This window comes from Bos javanicus, chromosome 21 (genome assembly GCF_032452875.1).
Source record: "Bos javanicus breed banteng chromosome 21, ARS-OSU_banteng_1.0, whole genome shotgun sequence".
Taxonomy (NCBI): Eukaryota; Metazoa; Chordata; class Mammalia; order Artiodactyla; family Bovidae; genus Bos; species Bos javanicus.
Genome location: NC_083888.1, coordinates 56,892,386 through 56,912,589, shown reverse-complemented (window position 1 = coordinate 56,912,589; position 20,204 = coordinate 56,892,386). Strand labels below are relative to the sequence as shown.

Here is a 20,204-nt window from a genome sequence, read left to right as displayed (position 1 = left end):
TCATGTTTTATACGTATTTTCCCCCCTATCTCTCCCTCTTGGGGAAGGAGAGGAAGAGAGTGGGTAGATAAAGGCCATGTCTTTTGCTCACCAGTGAATTCTCAGCATACCCTAGGCACCATAAATACTGCTGAATGGAATTAATTTTTTTTAGATGTCCTGCAAACATTATCTTTAGCACACATAATTTTCACAACCACTGTTGTGAAATTTCACAACTGTTAAGTAGCAGTACCCTCCCTTTTTTTTCATAAAAAAAAAGGTGGGGGGAAGGTTTAGAAAGATCCCAGAGTTTAGACAGCAGCTCAGACAGGCAAATGTAAGTCAGCCAAACCCACTTTTAACCCCTGCCTTCTCAATCTAACCTACCAGTACCTGAATAACCTCAAGAAGAAACTGACCCCCTAAACCTGTTCCTTACAAAACGGGATGATTACATGACTGTGTATTTCACAGAGTTTATGTAAATCAAATGAAAATGGAAGTGACATGCTCCCAAACATATAAAACTCCCTACAAAGTATTTATTATTCCCAAGTAAACACTGGTGGTAATTAGAGGGCAAATTATCTCTCCTAATAAGGCGATCAAAACATATTTAATTTCTTCCATCTTGCCTGCCATCTTAAAGTTTAAAAGGACTTTCCAACAAAAGCCTGTGCCTTAAGACTGACTACCCAATTAAAGGTTAAGACGGGCCCTGGGCATTTCCTCCATGGACAAGAGAAAAACTCTAGCAGACTTCTGAGGTAGAATTCTGAGGTCATTCTGCCCAGTAAATAAACGGCCCACACCGAGGTGAAGAAACAGGGCGAGGGCGTGGGACGGGGACGGGTCGACCGACTGCGGGGGCAGGGCCTGCTAGCCGGCCAGGTGTCAACACGGAGGAAGGGAGGTTAGGGGTCAGCTGGTCGGTCCCCTTGAGTCTGTTGTTGGGATCTCAGGTAGGCGAGTCCAGACCCCCAACTTTGCTTCCCACCCACTTCGTTGAGCCTCTGGAGGGGGAAGACGGGCCAAATCAGGTTGAGGTCGCGGAGACGGGAAAGGGGAGGGCACCAAGCAACGTCCGTGGAGAGCCAGGGGGCCTCCCCTCCCTCTTCTTGAGCCCCTAGCTGGGCGGAGAGACCAAGGTCTCCGCCAAGGGGCTGCCGCCCCCGCCTCTAAGGCCGTTAACGCCCCAAAGGAACCCATCGGGCCGTAGGGCCCCCGCGGCCGCCTCACCTGAAGGCTCTGCAGCGGTTGCACCGCGGCCTGATCACCCTCCCGGGCCGCCCTTCCTCAGCAGCGGGCCGGGAGAGGGCTCAGGTTGAATAGACCGGGTCCCGGACCTGCCACGGCCCAGCTACTCTTCCGGGAGACGTGGAAGAGCAGCGAGGACCCCAAAACAGAGTGCCTTCCGAGCTGCCTGAGCGGCCAGGAACCTAGAGCAGCCACCTGGAGGCGACTCAGGCAGCAGCGCCGCCAGCTGCGGGGTCCTCGCGCCTGGCCACGCCCTTTCGCCGCCTGTGGCGAGAAAGGAAAAGGGCAGGGCTGGCGTGCGTGTGACGTTGCTCGCCTCCCTGGGACCACGGCCCGCACGCGGCCGACACAACATTAGAGGCCACGCCCATAAGGGGGCGGTCCCCTCTGCGGGCCTCTTTGATGGCGAGGGCGGTCCTCCCCCTTGAAGGAGAAAATAGGACTGAGACGCTGGTGTCCCTGCTGCCGTTTACTTTTACCGGTTCTTCCTCCGCCTGCTTAGATTTACGAAAAATAGTGTTGAGCAGGAGGTGGGAGTAAAGAAAATAAGTTTCAGAGCTTTACCAGAGCTGTAAAGACAAGATGATGAGAAGTGACTGGAGGTGGAAGAAGCACTTTAAATGCTGTGGTCAGGGACGGTCTTACTCTGAGGAGGAAACATTTGAGCTGAGACCCAAAAGATAGAAATGGCCAGTAAAGGACTTTTCATACAGGTGTATTGTAGTTATCTTATGCAAGCTGTTCATTGAATATTTGAATTAAGTCTACAATTTTAGTAATTCAACAAATACTCAGCATTTACTTTGTTCATAAAGAAAGTGAAAGTGAAATCTCTCAGTCGTACCCGACTCTTTGCCACCCCGTGGACTGTAGCCTTTCGGGCTCCTCCGTCCAGGGGATTTTCCAGGCAAGAATACTGGAGTGGGTTGCCATTTCCTTCTCTAGGGGATCTTCCTGACCCAGGGATCGCACCTTGGTCTCCCTCATTGTTGGCAGACGCTTTACCGTCTGAACCACTAGGGAAGTCATGTTGTATATGCTATGTTATGCTAAGTCACTTCAGTCGTGTCCGACTCTGTGCTGCCCCATAGACGGCAGCCCACTAGGCTCCGCCGTCCCTGGCATTCTCCAGGCAAGAACACTGGAGCGGGTTGCCATTTCCTTCTCCAATGCATGACAGTGAAAAGTGATAGTGAAGTCGCTCAGTCGTGTCTGACTCTTAGTGACCCCATGGACTGCAGCCTACCAGGCTCCTCTGTCCATGCAAGTTTCCAGGCAAGAGTACTGGAGTGGGGTGCCAAGCTACCCCACTATTTCAAGAATTCCCACCCATACTTCCTAAGAGTCAGCATATACAGACCTACCACCCAGAAGTCACTGGGACTGGGCTACGACGTTAGCTAGAGAAACAGCACACCCAACAGAAAGAGGTTACGACTTTGCCTTGTACAAGACACGTGCAAAAAAACACTAACCACAGAAGAAAAGACTGCAATTTGGACTTTGTTAAAACTAATAATTTCTTTCCATCAAAAAAAAGCAAAAGCAACAACAACAAAAACCAAGAAAGCATTAAGAGAATAAAAGGCAAGTCAAAGATTGGTAGAACATGTTTACAATACATATATCAGACCAAGGATTTGTATGCAGAGTATATAAAGCTCTCTGAGAAATCAATAAGAAATACCAATCAACCCAACCAAAATGGACCAATATCTTAGATAAGTACTTCACAAGAGAAAATATCCAATTGATCAAAGCACAGGAAAAAGTGGTCAACACTATTTATGGGTCATCAGATCAGATCAGATCAGATCAGTCACTCAGTCGTGTCCGACTCTTTGCAACCCCATGAATCACAGCACGCCAGGCCTTCCTGCCCATCACCAACTCCCGAAGTTCACTGAGACTCACGTCCGTCGAGTCAGTGATGCCATCCAGCCATCTCATCCTCTGTCGTCCCCTTCTCCTCCTGCCCCCAATCCCTCCCAGCATCAGAGTCTTTTCCAATGAGTCAACTCTTCGCATGAGGTGGCCAAAGTATTGGAGTTTTAGCTTTAGCATCATCCCTTCCAAAGAAATCCCAGGGCTGATCTCCTTCAGAATGGACTGGTTGGATCTCCTTGCAGTCCAAGGGACTCTCAAGAGTCTTCTCCAACACCACAGTTCAAAAGCATCAATTATTCGGTGCTCAGCCTTCTTCACGGTCCAACTCTCACATCCATACATGACCACAGGAAAAACCATAGCCTTGACTAGATGGACCTTTGTTGGCAAAGTAATGTCTCTGCTTTTGAATATGCTATCTAGGTTGGTCATAACTTTCCTTTCAAGGAGTAAGCATCTTTTAATTTCATGGCTGCAGTCACCATCTGTAGTGATTTTGGAGCCCAGAAAAATAAAGTCTGACATTGTTTCCACTGTTTTCCCATCTATTTCCCATGAAGTGGTGGGGCCAGATGCCATGATCTTCGTTTTCTGAATGTTGAGCTTTAAGCCAACTTTTTCAGTCTCCACTTTCACTTTCATCAAGAGGCTTTTGAGTTCCTCTTCACTTTCTGCCATAAGGGTGGTGTCATCTGCATATCTGAGGTTATTGATATTTCTCCAGGCAATCTTGATTCCAGTTTGTGTTTCTTCCAGTCCAGCGCTTCTCATGATGTCATCAGAGAAATGCAAAATTAAAATCAGAAAGAAATACTGTTTTTTTTAGCTAAGCATAGACTTTACAGACATATGTTTTAAATAACTAAGTTTCAAACACAGAGGTACATAAAAAAATAGCTGATAAACTTTTCTTATATTTTTTCACCAAAACGGAATCCTCATAATCATCGAAAATCCACCATCTTTCCACTAGATTTAAAAATAATATATTTGACATCAAAATATTATGAAAGCTGTATAATGTCTTAATAACAAAAGGTTTAGCACTATCCCTTTAAAACTCCAAATTCTGTCTGTGTGTTTCAATTTAATCAATAAGGTTTTTGGAGATGTAAATTAAATAAACATTTATTTAATCACTGATTCATTCATGCAGGTGTTTGGTTCCCTAGATTCTTTATATTCCTTTTTCCGTGGATGGTAACAGAAGTAAATGATATTAGAGCCATGCAATAAAGAAATACTTTCACACATCCACCATAAGTGCTAAAACGTAAAAAGATGGAAATTGCCAAGTACTGGTGAGTTTATGGAGCTGCTAGAACACTCATGTGTTTTCAACAGAACTCTAAGTAATAGAACCACTTTGGAAAACTTGGACTGTATCCATTGAACCTAAATATAGGCCTTCTCTTTGATCACGCATAGGGCCACCCTATGAGTCAGAAGTTCCACTCAAGACAAATGGGGGCAAGCTCCATCAAAAGACATGTACAATGAAAAACAAGAAACTATACACACCACAACATGGATGAGTCAGACATACTTGAGTTAAATAGTGTTGAGTTAAAGCAGACACAAAAGACCACATACCATATAATTTTATTAATATGAAGGTCAGAACAGGTGAAGTTAATCTATGATTATAGAAGTTATAATAGTAGTTACCTTTGGGGGGCCAGACATTGACTAGGAGGGGTCAAGATGGAGGCTTCTAGGATCCTGACAATGTATATTGTATGTAAGAATTTATTAAGCTCTGTACTTAACAACTATTAACTTTATTGCATGTATGTTATCCCTCAATTAAAATAATTTTAAAAATAGACATACTCTTTGAGAAAGTGATTTCTCAATTTCAACTTTTAGGAAATTATCCTACTTAATAATTTTGCATATGTGTGAGTATATACACATATGCAAAATTATTAACTATAGCATTACTTATAATAGCCAGCATTGGAAATAAGTTAAATGTACATTGATTTAAAATCTTGGGGGGACTTCCCTGGTGGTCCAGTGGCTAAGAATCTGCACTCCCAATGCAGGGGGCCCAGGTTTGATCTCTGCTCAAGGAATTAGATTCCACATGCTGCAACTAAGATCCTGTGTGCCGCAACTAAGGCCTGGTGCAGCCAAATAAATTTAAAAAATTTATTTGAAAAAGAAAAAACTTGGTATATTCATGCACTGGAATACTATGCAGGTGTTTTTTTAAGAAAATAAAAACAAAAATTCTTATGTAAGGATATAGAGTCTATGCCCTGACCAGTAATGCTGAAGAAGCTGAAGTTGAACGGTTCTATGAAGACCTACAAGACCTTCTAGAACTAACACACCAAAAAAGATGGCCTTTTCATTATAGGGGACTGGAATGCAAAAGTAGGAAGTCAAGAAACACCTGGAGTAACAGGCAGATTTGACCTTGGAGTACAGAATGAAGCAGGGAAAAGGCTAACAGACATTTGCCAAGAGAATGCACTGGTCATAACAAACACCCTCTTCCAACAACACAAGAGAAGACTCTACACATGGACATCACCAGATGGTCAATATCAAAATCAGATTGATTATATTCTTTGCAGCCAGAGATGGAGAAGCTCTATAGAGTCAGCAAAAACAAGACCGGGAGCTGACTGTGGCTCAGATCATGATGAACTCCTTATTGCCAAATTCAGACTTATATTGAAGAAAGTAGGGAAAACCACTAGACCACTCAGCTATGACCTAAATCAAATCCCTTATGATTATACAGTGGAAGTGACAAATAGATTCAAGGGATCAGATCTGATAGACAGAGTGCCTGAAGAACTATGGACAGAGGTTCGTGACATTGTACAGGAGACAGGAATCAAGACCATCCCCAAGAAAAAGAAATTCAAAAGCAAAATGGCTGTCTGAGGAGGCCTTACAAATAGTTATGAAAAGAAGAGAAGCAAAAAACAAAGGAGAAAAAGAAAGATACACCTATTTGAATGCAGAGTTCCAAAGACTAGCAAGGAGAGATAAGAAAGCCTTCCTCAGTGATTAATGCAAAGAAATAGTGGAAAACGATAGAATGGGAAAGACTAGAGATCTCTTCAAGAAAATTAGAGATACCAAGGGAACATTTCATGCAAAGATGGGCTCAATAAAGGACAGAAATGGTATGGACCTAACAGAAGCAGACGATATTAAGAAGAGGTGGCAGGAATACACAGAAGAACTGTACAAAAAAGATCTTCACGACCCAGATAATCATGATGGTGTGATCACTCACCTAGAGCCAGACATCCTGGAATGTGAAGTCAAATGGGCCTTAGGAAGCATCACTACAAACAAAGCTAGTGGAGGTGATGGAATTCCAGTTGAGCTATTTCAAATCCTGAAAGATGATGCTGTGAAAGTGTTACACTCAATATGCCAGCAAATTTGGAAAACTCAGCAGTGGCTACAGGACTGGAAAAGGTCAGTTTTCGTTCCAGTCCCAAAGAGAGGCAATGCCAAAGAATACTCAAAGAACCACAAAATTGTACTCATCTCACATGCTAGTAAAGTAATGCTCAAAATTCTCCAAGCCAGGCTTCAATAGTGTGTGAACTGTGAACTTCCTGATGTTCAAGCTGGTTTTAGAAAAGGCAGAGGAACCGCAGATCAAATTGCCAACATCCTTTGGATCATCGAAAAAACAAAAGAGTTCCAGAAAAACATCTATTTCTGCTTTATTGACTATGCCAAAGCCTTTGACTGTGTGGATCACAATAAACTGTGGGAAATTCTGAAAGAGATGGGAATACCAGACCACCTGAATTGCCTCTTGAGAAATCTGTATACAGGTCAGGAAGCAACAGTTAGAACTGGATTTGGAACAACAGACTGGTTCCGAATAGGGAAAACAGTACATCAAAGCTGTATATTGTCACCCTGTTTATTTAACTTATATGCAGAAATATCATGCATGAGAAACACTGGGCTGAACAAAGCACAAGCTGGAATCAAGATTGCCTGGAGAAATATCAATAACCTCAGATATGCAGAAGACACCACCCTTATGGCAGAAAATGAAGAACTAAACAGCCTCTTAATGAAAGTAAAAGAGGAGAGTGAAAAAAATTGGCTTAAAACTCAACATTCAGAAAACTAAGATCATGGCATCTGGTCCCATCACTTCACAGCAAATAGATGGGGAAACGGTGGAAACAGTGACAGATTTTATTTATTTGGGCTCCCAAATCACTGCAGATGGTGACTGCAGCCATGAAATTAAAAGACACTTGCTCCTTGGAAGAAAAGTTATGACCAACCTAGACAGCATATTAAAAAGCAGAGACATTACCAACAGAGGTCCATCTAGTCAAAGCTATGGTTTTTCCACTAGTCATGTATGGATGTGAGAGTTGGACTATAAAGAAAGCTGAGCACTGAAGAATTGATGCTTTTGAACTGTGGTGTTGGAGAAAACTTTTTTTTTAAATTTTAATTGGAGGCTAATTACTTTACAATATTATATTGGTTTTGCCATACATCAACATGCATCTGCCACGGGTGTACACGGCGGATGTTTCCCATCCTGAACCCCCCTCCCACCACCCACCCCATACCATCCCTCTGGGTCATCCCAGTGCCCCAGCACTGAGCATCCTGTATCATGCATCGAACCTGGACTGGTGATTCGTTTCACGTATGATATTATACATGTTTCAATGCCATTCTCCCAATCATCCCAGCTTCTCCATCTCCCACAGAGTCCAAAAGACTGTTCTATACATCTGTCTCTTTTGCTGTCTTGCATACAGGGTTATTGTTACCATCTTTTTAAATTCCATATATATGCATTAATATACTGTATTGGTGTTTATCTTTCTGGCTTACTTCACTCTGTGTAATAGGCTCCAGTTTCATCCACCTCATTGGAACTGATTCAAATGTATTCTTTTTAATGGCTTAGTAATATTCCATTGTGTAGATGTACCACAGCTTTCTTATCCATTTGTTTGCTGATGGACATCTAGGTTGCTTCCATGTCCTGGCTATTATAAACAGTGCTGCAATGAACATTGGGGTACATGTATCTTTTTCAATTCTGGTTTCCTCGGTGTGAATACCCAGCAGTAGGATTGCTGGGTCATATGGCAGTTCTATTTCCAGTTTTTTAAGGAATCTCCTCACTGTTCTCCATAGTGGCTGTACTAGTTTGCATTCCCACCAACAGTGTAAGAGAGTTCCCTTTTCTCCACACCCTCTCCAGCATTTATTGCTTGTAGATTTTTGGATAGCAGCCATTCTGACTGGCATGAAATGGTACCTCATTGTGGTTTTGATTTTCCTTTCTCCGATAATGAGTGATGTTGAGCGTCTTTTCATGTGTTTGTTAGCCATCTGTATGTCTTCTTTGGAGAAATGTCTATTTAGTTCTTTGGCCCATTTTTTTATTGGGTCATTTATTTTTCTGGAATTGAGCTGCAGGAGTTGCTTGTATATTTTTGAGATTAATTTTTTGTCCGTTGCTTCATTTGCTATTATTTTCTCCCATTCTGAAGGCTATCTTTTCACCTTGCTTAGAGTTTCCTTTGTTGTGCAGAAGCTTTTAAGTTTAATTAGGTCCCATTTGTTTATTTTTGCTTTTATTTCCAATATTCTGGGAGGTGGGTCATAAAGGATCCTGCTGCGATTTATGTCAGAGAGTGTTTTGCCTGTGTTCTCCTCTAGGAGTTTTATAGTTTCTGGTCTTACATTTAGATCTTTAATCCATTTTGAGTTTATTTTTTGTGTATGGTGTTAGAAAGTGTTCTAATTTCATTCTTTTATAAGTGGTTGACCAGTTTTCCCAGACCACTTGCTAAAGATACTGTCTTTTCTTCATTGTATATTCTTGCCTCCTTTGTCAAAGATAAGGTGTCCATAGGTGTGTGGATTTATCTCTGGGCTTTCTATTTTGTTCCATTGATCTATATTTCTTCTTTGTGCCAGTACCATACTGTCTTGATGACTGTGGCTTTGTAATAGAGCCTGAAGTCAGGCAGGTTGATTCCTCCAGTTCCATTCTTCTTTCTCAAGATTGCTTTGGCTATTAGAGTTTTTTTGTATTTCCATACAAATTGTGAAATTATTTGTTCTAGCCCTGTGAAAATATCGTTGGTAGCTTGATAGGGATTGCATTGAATCTATAGATTGTTTTGGGTAGTATACTCATTTTCACTATATTGATTCTTCCAATCCATGGACACGGTATATTTCTCTATCTATTAGTGTCCTCATGAGAAACGCTGGACTGGAAGAAACACAAGCTGGAATCAAGATTGCCAGGAGAAATATCAATAACCTCAGATATGCAGATGACACCACCCTTATGGCAGAAAGTGAAGAGGAACTCAAAAGCCTCTTGATGAAAGTGAAAGTGGAGACTGAAAAAGTTGGCTTAAAGCTCAACATTCAGAAAACGAAGATCATGGCATCCGGTCCCACCGCTTCATGGGAAATAGATGGGGAAACAGTGGAAACAGTGTCAGACTTTATTTTTCTGGGCTCCAAAATCACTACAGATGGTGACTGCAGCCATGAAATTAAAAGATGCTTACTCCTTGAAAGGAAAGTTATGACCAACCTAGATAGCATATTCAAAAGCAGAGACATTACTTTGCCAACAAAGGTCGGTCTAGTCAAGGCTATGGTTTTTCCTGTGGTCATGTATGGATGTGAGAGTTGGACTGTGAAGAAGGCTGAGTGCCGAATAATTGATGCTTTTGAACTGTGGTGTTGGAGAAGACCCTTGGGAGTCCCTTGGACTGCAAGGAGATCCAACTAGTGCATTCTGAAGGAGATCAGCCCTGGGATTTCTTTGGAAGGGATGATGCTAAAGCTGAAACTCCAGTACTTTGGCTACCTCATGCGAAGAGTTGACTCATTGGAAAAGACTCTGATGCTGGGAGGGATTGGGGGCAAGAAGAGAAGGGGACGACAGAGGATGAGATGGCTGGATGGCATCACTGAATCGATGGACGTGAGTTTGAGTGAACTCCGGGAGTTGGTGATGGACAGGGAAGCCTGGCGTGCTGCGATTCTTGGGGTCGCAAAGAGTCAGACATGACTGAGCGACTGATCTGATCTGATATGATTAGTGTCCTCTTTGATTTCTTTCACCAGTGTTTTATAGTTTTCTATATATAGGTCTTTTGTTTCTTTGGGTAGATATATTCCTAAGCATTTTATTCTTTTCGTTGCAATGGTGAATGGAATTGTATCCTTAATTTCTCTATTTTCTCATTATTAGTGTATAGGAATGCAAGGGATTTCTGTGTGTTGATTTTACATCCTGCAACTTTACTATATTCATTGATTAGCTCTAGTAATTTTCTGGCGGAGTCTTTAGGGTTTTCTATGTAGAAGCTGAAGCTGAAACTCCAATACTTTGGCCACCTGATGCGAAGAACTAACTCTTTTGAAGAGACCCTGATGCTGGGAAAGATTGAAAGTGGGACAAGAAGGGGTCGACAAAGGATGAGATACTTGGATGGCATCACCGACTCAACGGACATGAGTTCGAGTAAACTCCAGGAGTTGGTGATGGACAGGGATGCCTGAGTGCTGCAGTCCATGGGGTGGCAAAGGGTCAGACATGACTGAGCAACTGAACTGAACTGAACTGAAGGAAATATAAAGAGCTCCAGGATCTTAACAACACATGATGTTTAAGAAAAAAAAAAGAAGTTAAAAAAATGGTGTTTGTATGCTATCATTTGTGTAGAAATATCTTTTATGAGTAAAATCTGTTTCTTTGCCTCCTTGGAAAACTTGGCTGGGCAACACACGGGAGAGGGTGGTTTTTTCTTCAATGAATCCTCTTTGGGATGCGCCCTTTGAACGCTGTACCATAAGAATGTATTTTTTTTAATATTAAAACAATTCTTAACTTTGAACATCCTTGGAGGCCTAATGCACTCCCCATGTCTTCATAGCCCTGCCTCTCAGTACCTCCTGACACCCTTCGTTTATGTGTCCTGCCCAGCCCAGCAGGCTTTCTCCAGGGATTTTGTGACCCTCATTAGAAGGTTCCTATATTCCTTCAACACCAGGTTTTTATGATTCTACTCCTTGTTAAGCAGCTCTGAAGGACGGAATTGTGAACCTCTTTGTGCATTTCTATCTTCCAGCAGCAGGAGGCACTTAATACTTAAAAATATGTACATGCATATCATATTTGGATTAACAAGTAAAATGAGGATTGGTGGACTGTTTTGTTTATAGAGCACAGAATGTAATATTTCCATAAATCTGCCCTAGATGACACCCAGGAATTTCATATTCCTGTACCTGTTTGGGAGTTCCTCCAGCTTGACAGGCCATTTCTGGCGAATTCGGTGTCATCTGGAATGCTAAGATGCTCCTGGAGATGAGTCCCTCTGCCATGGCACTCCTGATGAAACCTCCTAGGCCCCCATTTACCCCTCATTCTCAGAGTGTCATGAGCATTTTCTGCTCAGAAGCCTCCCACCCCCATTTGACCCTATGTGGGCAGCAGGGCTGGTTGGAGAAGAGGCTTTAAATTTTCCTGGAAATAACACGTGCCTGAGAGTCAACAAACAGCATGCTGTGCCTTGTTTTGGTGTCATAACAACTCCCTTTCTCTCTCAGGGCCTCAGTTTCCTCATCTGTAAAATGGGTGGTTAGTGGTTTTGAAGGTGTATATGAGTGATTTTTATACCATGGTGTTCTTTCTTTTAAGGACATCTTATGTCTATGCCTCATACATAAAGTGCATCCAAGTGAAGCACTCCTGATTAAAGACTGTAGATGAAGAGGGTGAAGATGGGGAAGAGGATATGCAGATCCCCTTCCAGTGTTTCCCCATGCCCCACCAAGAAGCCAAGAAGCTCCTGATGTAGCTTCTAGGGAGTTCAAAATGTCTCTGCACCTGTACTGGGTTTTTTTTTTTTTTTTTTTTTTTGCCATGCCGTAAGGCTTGTGGGATCTTAGTTCCCTGACCAGGGATTGAACCTGATCTGTCAGTGAGAGTGTCAAGTCTCAACCACTGGACCGCTAAGGGGTTCCCTGGGTGTTCTTTAAGAGCCTCACTTTGAGGTTCTGGGGTTCTGTGGAAGACTAGTCCTGCTTGGGTGCAGGGAAGGGACCTATATCTTATCTTCTTTGTGCCATGAACCCTTTTGCAGAATTGTGTGGCTATCTTTTTTTTTTTTATAATTTTTTTCTATTTTTTAATTTTTATTATTTATAATTGAGGGCAGGAGGAGAAGAGGGCAACAGAGGATAAGATGGTTGGATAGCCTCACCAACTCAATGGACATGAGTTTGAGGAAACTCTGGGAGATGGTGAAGGACAGGGAAGCCTGGTGTGCTGCAGTCCATGGGGTTGCAGAGTTGTACACGACTTAGCAACTGGGCAACAATGATGGCTGTGCTGAGTCTTTGTTGCTGCACACAAGAGGGCTTTCTCTAGTGGTGAGTGGGGAATACTCTCTAGTTGCAGTGTGCAGGCTTCTCCTTGCAGTGGCATCTCGTTGTGGAGCACAGAATGCGGGGTGTGTGCAATTCACTAGTTGTGGCATACGGATTTAGATGCCCTGCAGCATATGGAATCTTCCCAGACCGCGGATTGAACCCATGTCCCCTGCATTGGCAGGAGGATTTTCAACCACTGGACCACCAGGGAAGTCTTCGTTGTTTTATTTTTAACAAGTTCATCATTTAAGAAGTCTGAATTCATTTTCATCACATGATATTATACACAGTCATCTGCTGAAACAATTCTTTTTAACAGACCACAGTTTTAAAAAGTCATAGGTATTGTAAGTTCTGTATAAACTAGTGGATAGTAAGTTGATTCCTTTGTTCTGATTTATAAGCCTCAACTTCACTATTGAATAAAGAAAGTAAAGCAAAGAAAGCATAATTGGTCACTTGTTTAGAACAGCATTATTTCTGTAATTTGAAGCTTTCTAAATGGACAGGTTCAGACCTGGTGTAACAGGATTACTTAATGAATAGGCTATAGTGAAATTGTACAAAAGGTTATTAACTTTAATCATTAATAGCTTAAGGAACACTATGTTACTAATTGCTATTCAAATTCAAAAACCTATTTTTGAATCCTCAGGAAGTAGCTTGTGTACACAATTAAGCCACCTTATACTCAGAGGAGTGTCAATATGTAGACACTCAATGTTCAACAAAAGCTTTGGCTTTAGGGAAGACAGAAACATTTAAAATAATGACTTTAATCGTCATTTTAAGTATATGATAGGGCTTCCCTGGTAGCTCAGTGGTAAAGAATCCGCCTGCAGGATTTGCATGCAGGACACGCGGGGGGTTTGATTCCTGGGCTGGGAAGATTCCCTGGAGAAGGAAATGGCAACCCACTTTAGTATTCTTGCCTGAAAAACCCCATGGACAGAGGAACCTGGTGGGCTACAGTTCATGGGGTCGCAAAAGAGCTGGACATGACTTAGCAACTAATCAACAACAACAGGGGAAAGTGTGCTTTAATTAAATACATATCATACCAGTGACGCTGGCAAGGTTGAAAGTTACTCCCAACTTGGACAGCTATAAAAATGTGTGTACATGATAAGACAGTAAGATAAAAAGCAATCCTTTTGAAACAAAGGTTTAAAAATATTTTGTTCACAGCGGTTTGTATCAACAGTATGCATTTTATGATGATAACTTGTACAGATAGAGCACCCTAGGGCTCTCTTTATATCTTAAAGAAAACGAACATTCACATTATTCATGGGTTCTAGTGAATTTAAAACAGATCAGTTGTACACTTACCTCCTAGACAGGATAAACTGTCCCGAGACTTTCAGCTTTAATACCATCATTAAAGTTGTTTGCAAAAGGAACAGAGAATTAAAAAACAAAACAAAACTGTAAAAAAATAAAACATTTTTTTCCTGGGTGTGGAGAGTTTCCTATTTGCTGTTATAACAAGCAAATATCATTCATTAAGTCAAAAATGGGAGGAGCAGGCTCACCAACACTATTTGAGCAAGCTGGACAATCCACATAATTTAAAAAATGAAGGTCGTACACTGTATATCACAAGTTCCAATTAAGCAGTGTCAAAATGACACCCATTTCTTTGCTTGCTTTGTGGTCACACCCCTTGGGGATGTTAATGGATATCCTGGCATTCGGCTTCTTTTTCTCTGCAAGTTTTGAAATCTGAAAAAGACTTTGTCCACACTTAGCGTGGTATCTCCATTGTCAAACTCTCCACAATAATTGGGTGCAGACAACAGAGTGATCGAATGCTTCTTGGCAAAAAATTCATACCCATCTTCTACCACCTTATAGGCTCTACATATAAGACCCAAATCATACTTATGGAGAAGGCAATGGCACCCCACTCCAGTACTCTTGCCTGGAAAATCCCATGGATGGAGGAGCCTGGTAGGCTGCTGTCCATGGGGTCGCGAAGACTCGGATACGACTGAGGGACTTCACTTTCACTTTTCACTTTCATGCATTGGAGAAGGAAATGGCAACCCACTCCAGTGTTCTTGCCTGGAGAATCCAAGGGAGGTGGGAGCCTGGTGGGCTGCCATCCATTGGGTCACACAGAGTCGGACACGACTGAAGCGACTTAGCGGCAGCAGCAGTGTGGTATCTCCATTGTCAAACTCTCCACAATAATTAGGTGCAGACAACAGAGTGATCGAATGTTTCTTGGCAAAAAATTCATACCCATCTTCTACCACCTTATAGGCTCTACATATAAGACCCAAATCATACTTATGGAGAAATTTGCCAACCACTTCTGCACCAAGTGTGAAGGACACTCCTCTGTCATTTTTATCCTAAGACAACTTTACCCAGGTCACACCGCAAAAGGTCACAAAGAAGACCTTGATCTGGTACATCAGAGGGTCACATAGTTTTCCAAATCTGCTCCATAGATTGAGGATCTGGTGACAAACCTCCAGGACAGCAGAGTATTTTCTTGACCAAGAAGGCTGCTACTGGTAAACAGGTAAAGCAGTCTGTGAAACATGTTTTCCATAATGTAACTTTATATCTTTTACATTCATCACAAAATCCATACATTCTATTGATAATGGCACATTTGTGGTTTCTTCTGAGAAGAAAAAAGTCTCTGGATAATCAATTTTTTTCTTTAGCCAATAAAAGGCAGATAGTCTCCAAAGTCTGTGTCGGCCACTATAGTTTGCTTCCTAGTGGGAAACCACCACACTCCAAAAGTTGAGACAAATCCAAGTATTGCCTGTGGGTATCATCACTATTTTGAGCAATGCTTCAAGTTCTAGTAGGATGGGCTGACTCAGAAAGATTTGGCAGAACTTTAAGCACAGTTCTCTTTTTTCGTTTTCCTTGTAGCCAGACATCCTTGTGTGGCTTAGACCCTCTCATTTGCAGCAGTCATTGGTTGAGGCTGTTGATGTTGAGTTTATCTGTATCTGCCATCACCTACTCACAGTTGACCCTCCTGCAGGCGTGGGCTCACACCTGGGGATTTATACCTCCTTTCCCAAGGCCAGGAGCACAGAGGTGGCCGTGGTGGTGGTGGAGGTGATGACAGAAGCCACAGTGGGTCCCCTCCTTTGGCCTCATTCCCTGCATCCTCTTTCTCTCCTTATTGGAATCCTGAGGCAGAATTGTGTTTTTCGATGCATAAAATAATATGCACAGGATGATAAAAGAAACTAGATTGGAAATTATTAAAATACAGTTATCAAAAATTTTTAGATTATGTGATTCAATAATCTATGTACTTTTAAAATAACACATCAAATAACAGTGTGTAAAATGAAACCCAGCCTCCCTACTCTGGCCCACAAGGTGTCGCTGAAAATCTCGGCTCTCTATGCACCCATGCCAAATGGAAATATGGAGACAGAGGTTTGGAGGAAAGAGAAGGCGTAGCTTTATTTCTTTGCCAGGCAAAGAGGCGACACAGTAGGCTAGTGGCTCCAGAACTGTGCCTGCCCTGGAGGAGTTAGCGAGAAATTTTATAGTCAGGGCTGGCAGTCTGGAGAAGGAAATAAGGCTCAAGGCAGTGACAGGCTTGCATTCTTGTTTCTTTTGCAAAATTTCAAAACAGCCACAGCTGGCATCAGGCATAACTGGGGTTGGTCCTCTCTGCAGTGATCTGTTCGTGACGTTCCTTCTGAAGGTGTGGGGGAAAAGAACGCCAAGTGCAGGATAGAATTCACAGACTCTGAGAGTGATTAGCTTGGTGAAGGAGCAGTCTAGCTACGTGTGTTTGTTAGTAGTAACAGCGAAAGAGTAACCAAGGTTGCTTAACTCTTTTGGTCCTGTTTAAGCTGTTTCTCCAGCCTGTTCATTGTTCTCTTATTCCCTTATTTATGAGAAAAGTCTCATTTCTATTTCTGCTGCAGCAAAGGCCTTGCAGGATCTGGCCCAAGTTGCCCCTGCCATCTCCATCTAGAACTGCTCTTCCTTAGACTCACAGCGTCCGGCCATCCTACCCTCAAGAACACTGGCTTTGATGTTCCCACTGCCTGGAAATTTCCTCTCCACATGTCCCCTGTTCTCCCACTACCCACAGTTACCACTTCATATTGCCGGTTCCCTCCCATCCTTCAGGTCTTGGTATAAAATTCTCCCCTTCTGGAGGCTTCCCTGGCCACTCGGGGTCAGCTAGCTGCTGTTCTCCACATGGTACCTCATTCTTTCCCTTTATAATATTTATGCTAATTTCATTGTGTATAATTTGTACAATTATAATTATGCAAATTTATAATAATTTGTATATGTGTATATATGCCCAGTTGTTTATTTACTTAGTGTCCATCTCCCCTCCATGAAGGCATAGACCACATCTGTCTTTCTCTGTGTACCTAATATCTGGGACAGGGCTTTCTACTTGGTAGATGCTTCTTTCTCTGCTCTGCGTGTGCATGCTCAGTCATGGCCGACTCTTTGCAACCCCATGGACCGTAGCCCACCAGGCTCCTCTGTCCATGGGATTTCCTAGGCAAGAATACTGGAGTGGGCTGCGATTTTCTTCTCCAGGGAATCCCCCTGACCCATAGATCGAACCCGTGTCTCTTGCGTCTCAAGCAGGAAGAGCATTGGCAGGCGGATTCTCTACCACTGTCCCACCCAGGAAGTCCTTGGTAGGTGCTTTCATACTTGTTAAATGAATGAATGCAGTGGTCCCACCCTGTGGATTAGAGGCGCTGGTTCCATGAGATAGGCAGATATCTCAGACAGAATCTATTGCATATGTAAGCATCCAGTATAATGCCTGGCGCACAACAAGGACTTAATAAATGGTAAGCATGATTTTTATGTCCTTCTGAGTTTTCCCCTGCATGGCCTTCTACTTATTCTTCTCCATCCACAGTCCACATCTAAAGTCCTAGTTCCATCTAGAATGAAGATGTGGGCCTTGCCATGGTCTCCCTTTCCCCTCCATGCCAGCCTGCCTAAACCACAAGGCCTATCTACCACCTTCCTTCCCACACTCATCTCAAGTAGCTACCCAACGTGGTTTTCCAGGACCCCAGGGACATGGAGGTGGTAGCTTCTGCTGCAGTGCTGGAGGCATTCCTGACATACAAGCATAGAAAAGCCTGGTGGAGTTCCCTAGGTCTGAGAGGAGGGGTCTTTACCACTCTGCGGGGGAGACATCACCTTTGCAATTGAGTGCGAATTTGGTGGAGTGACCGAGGGGCAGGACCAGCGCAGCCCCCTTGCCTCAGGAGCCAGGAGGCTGAGATGGAGGTGACGGTCTCAGGATGGAGGGATAGTGAGTGGGGGTCCCTGGTCACAGAGGGCAGAGGAAGAGAGAAGGATGCCCGAGCCTCGTGATGGTGCCCAGGAAGGGGGCACAGCTGGTCCTTGATATCATTTCCTTGTAAACTGACTGTTAGTCACGATTTGGGGATTTGCCATCTGAACACAAGTGGGGTAGCCAAATAAATGTTTCCTGTTTCAACTCATGTCCCTCTCAACTGGCTTATTCTCCCATAATTAGGGAACGCAGCAGCCTAGCAGGGACTCAGTGCCCGGATTCCCTCACCCAATGTTATTTCCCCAGTAGATACCCTCTGCTCTGTCCAGACAGGTGTCCCCACCGTTCTGAAGACAAGCCTTGTGAACGCCCCAGCTTCTGGCCTTCTTTCACTCTGCCCACTGTCTTTCATTCACCCACCCATTCCATCTTTGTTGAGTTGTCTAGTCTACGCCAGGCACAGCGAGGCATTAAGGAGACATGACATCTGCTCTCAAGGAGCTCAAAGTCTGTGTGGATAGATAAGGTAACTGACAGTTATAAACAGGGAGACCTGAGGAATGACTAAATTGGTGAGTTAATGAGTAAGTCTGGGTGTGTGAACACACCTCAATCTACTCAGTCCTGTGGCCCCCACTGCCTCAAACCACCCACCCTGGCCAGGCATGATAGTAACCACTTGCATGACTTATCTTACAACAGGAGGTCCTGGGTAAGGAATGCGGATCTAACAACCAGAAGAATTTGGGAAGGGTCCTAAGGAGAAAGGAGACACAGACACCAATTGATATGTCCTACCAACCTCCCAGAATCCTCCTTGCTGGAATCCATCTTGGCTGAGAGATGCTCGCACCACCAGGAAGGACCCTGAGTCAGAATGATTGGCCAGAGACAACCCAGAAATGAATCTCATCACCGAAAACCCAAGACTGCAAGCCACATGGCAGAGCAGTTCTCCTGGCTTCCCTTACCCTGCTGTTTTCCACCCCAGGCACCGCTTCCCCGTAAAGTCTCTCACCAGCACATGTGTCTCCATGGACAATTCATTCCTGAGTGTTAGACAGGAGTCCACTCTTGGGCCCTAGGAAAGGTCTCCCTTCCTGCAACAGTGTGACCATCCATGGACAATTCATTCCCGAGTGTTAGACTAGAGTCCACTCTTGGGCCCTAGGAAAGGTCTCCCTTCCTGCAACAGTGTGACCAGTCTTATGTCCATCTTATCGGTGGGTAGGAGCACACACAGGTCTGGGACTGAATTCACAAGATCGTGCCATTCTCTTACAAGAATACATGTGGGGTTTCTAAGGCAGAGACTTAGAAGTGGAATTCTTGAAAGTTTCTCCTTTCTATGAACAATAAGAAATTTTTCTCTTGGTCAGTACAAACTCCTTTTCTTTCTTGAAACTAGCTTTTGGAAAACTCATTCACTGATTCAACAAATATTTATTGAGCATTAAGGGAGACCAATCCTGAATTTCACTGGAAGGTCTGATGCTAAAGCTGAAGCTCCAGTATTTTGGTCATCTGATGCACACAGACAACTCATTGGAAAAGTCTCTGATGCCGGGAAAGATCGAGGGCAGAAGGAGAAGAGGGCATCAGAGGATGAGATGGCTGGATGGCATCACCGATGCAATGAACATGAACTTGGGCAAACTCCGGGAGATGGTGAGGGACAGGGAGGCCTAGCATGCTGCAGTCCATAGGGTCGCAAAGAGTCAGACACAACTGAAGCGACTAACATTCTCACATGCGCTTAGTACAAATCTAGTTGCTGGGGATAGGAACCAAAGAGACCAAGGTTATATTCTAATGAGAGAAGACAGTCAAATTCTGGCATCTGAGACAGTGATAAGTTCTATGGAGGAATACAGAGCAGGGAAGGAGGAGGTGGTGTTTGGAACGGAAGTTGCAATTTTGAATAGGATGGTCAGGGAAGGCTGAATGAGGTGACAGCTCTGTTAAGACCTGAAGGAGATAAAGAAGTGAGCCCAGAGGATACAGAGTGGGAAAAAGAAGAGTGTTGCAGCCAGAAGGGAGAGTGAGTATCGAGACATGGGTCAGGGGCAAAGGGAGCCAGGACTGCAGGGGCATAAGGGGCAGAGATGCTGGAGGTGAGGGTGGAGAGGCAGGCAGGGCTCAGATAATATAGGTCCTTCTAGGCCATGTGAGAATTCTGCATTTTATCTTAAAAGCATTAGGAAGCCCTTAGAGAATCTTAAGCAGAGAAATGCTTTAACTTGTTTAGCAATTCAGTGTGCATTTTATGTGTCCACATGACTGGGTCAGGGCACGCCCAGATACCTGGCTCAACATTATGTCTGAGTGTGTCTGGGAGGGTGTTTCCAGATGCAGTTAGCAT

The 20,204-nt window shown here is 43.4% G+C and overlaps 1 protein-coding gene and 1 pseudogene across 2 annotated transcripts in view; both read right to left on the bottom strand.

Moving 5' to 3' along the window:
* Positions 1–1,508, bottom strand: part of GOLGA5 (golgin A5) — a 28,961-nt gene extending 27,453 nt beyond the window's left edge. For both annotated transcript variants that reach the window (XM_061395140.1, XM_061395141.1), the window contains exon 1: positions 1,222–1,508. The gene's annotated coding sequence lies outside the window, so the exon portion shown is untranslated. The remainder of the gene's footprint in view (positions 1–1,221) is intronic.
* On the bottom strand, positions 1,109–15,546 carry LOC133234027 (serine/threonine-protein phosphatase PP1-gamma catalytic subunit B-like; annotated as a pseudogene).
* Positions 15,547–20,204: the final 4,658 nt, after the last annotated feature.